Source organism: Bos indicus x Bos taurus, chromosome X, assembly GCF_003369695.1.
Source record: "Bos indicus x Bos taurus breed Angus x Brahman F1 hybrid chromosome X, Bos_hybrid_MaternalHap_v2.0, whole genome shotgun sequence".
Classification (NCBI taxonomy): Eukaryota; Metazoa; Chordata; class Mammalia; order Artiodactyla; family Bovidae; genus Bos; species Bos indicus x Bos taurus.
Window position 1 is genome coordinate 11,108,945 of NC_040105.1, and position 1,851 is coordinate 11,110,795.

Below are 1,851 nucleotides of genomic sequence, written 5' to 3' on the forward strand. Positions count from 1 at the left end.
GAGTTTGAGTGAACTCCGGGAGTTGGTGATGGACAGGGAGGCATGGCGTGCTGCAATTCATGGGTCGCAAAGAGTCGGACGCGACTGAGCAACTGAACTGAACTGACTGTGAAAGTAAAATGTGTTCTTAAAACTCAAGACTATCTCAGGGAAGTTTCAGTTCTAACAATAGGAGCTGACAGGTCCTCTACACCAGGAGAGACTTTTTAGTTTTCAGGAAAAACGGTAACATTTAAACCTTAAAGAAATCAGGATGCACTGAATAAATGCTATAAAATATTGTAGTTTAACAACTGAAATCATGAATGGCTTTATCTAAACAAATCCCTCAATGTGAAGATCACACAACCCAAGTGATTTGTGAGAAATGCATAACTGCATGGAAATAAAGCTTCATGAATATATGCATCATCTGCCATGTCTTACTAGTTTTCCAAGCAACTTTGGGGGCACTGTAACATGCATTTTGTCATTTTATTTTCTTCTTAGCAACATATTTGGATATTTTCATGAACTAATAATTCATGAAAAAATAGTCTGTCTTCTCCTAATGAAACTAATTGATTGTATAAACTATATCAAAATTTCTACCACATACTTTTTAAAACTTAAAATTTGTTAAAATTGAATGCACCTAATTTCAGGGTTGAAAGATGTGTATCTTTACTTTAAAATGGTGGAAATATCTACCAGAAAGAGCAACCTACCAAATAACTCACACTATAGAAACACATGCAGAGTCCTGTTTTTTTAATACCTAAAGCAGTCAAGAAGGCAAATAAAAAATTGCAAGTTGGATGTAATCTTAAGTTTTTTTTCAGTAAACTTTAAAATATTCTGTGAATCCTATTCATAATAATATTATTTTTTAATGCTCAAAATTATAAGAAATATGGAACACTTCTCCGAATTTGTGTGCCATCCTTGTGCAGGGGCCATGCTAATCTCTGTATCATTCAGGTTTTAGTGTACGTGCTATTGAAGCATCTAGCACTGTAACATTATTTTGATTGTGCCAAACCATCTTGGTTATAATGGGGCATCTGAAAGCACAATGAGTACAAATACCTACTTTATCTCCTAAAAGATAAGCTTTTTTAATTTTCAGATATGACACATTGAGACTTGTCACTTTGTGTAAGTTAGCACTTCTGCGTATAGGAGATTCTGCCACTGTGACCAGTGCATGGTAGCAGCACACAACCTCCTGAGATTGGCAAGGTCAGCTGAGGATTAGACTTACTTGCCATCAACTGCTGTAATCACAAAATAGATGGATATTGTTCATTCTTGTGTGATATTGACTCCATGCACCTAAAATAAGCTTTAAAGACTTAGTATGGTTTGATGCTCTATTTACCTTTTAAATGATTTTTGTTATTTAGGTTTATGTGCATAAACACATCATCATCCACCCAGCCTTCATAGCCTTTAGGGTGGGCACATCAGCCCTTAGATGCTGCCTGAGAGCCTCAGAGAAAGCTCGTGAACATGTAACGTGGTTCTCACAAAGCCTCGCCTCTGTGCTTGGAAGAGTGCACACTCTGAAATGTGCTGTGAGAAATATCTGATTCAGCAGGATTATTCATTGTCCCCCTGGGAACTTGGATCCTCTTAATTTGGGCCTCTGGAAAGGGGAGTGGGCAACGGGTGACAACTGGAGGCACTTGGAACTAGAAAGTCAGTGTCAGCTGAGGATGCTACAGGAAGAGTAAAAAGCACCAGAAAGTTCTGTTGCCCTGAGCACATCAGTGCATTTGTGTAGCACCATCAACTCCTGCATGCTCGCTCAGTTGTGTCTCACTCTATGACTCCATGGACTGTAACCCACCAGGCTCCTCTGCCCATGGG

General features: G+C 38.6%; 1 non-coding gene across 1 annotated transcript; it reads right to left on the bottom strand.

Moving 5' to 3' along the window:
• Nucleotides 1-886: 886 nt before the first annotated feature.
• LOC113888250 lies at nt 887-994 on the bottom strand. Its single transcript, XR_003509890.1, has one exon. It is a non-coding gene; the product is annotated as a U6 spliceosomal RNA (small nuclear RNA).
• Nucleotides 995-1,851: the final 857 nt, after the last annotated feature.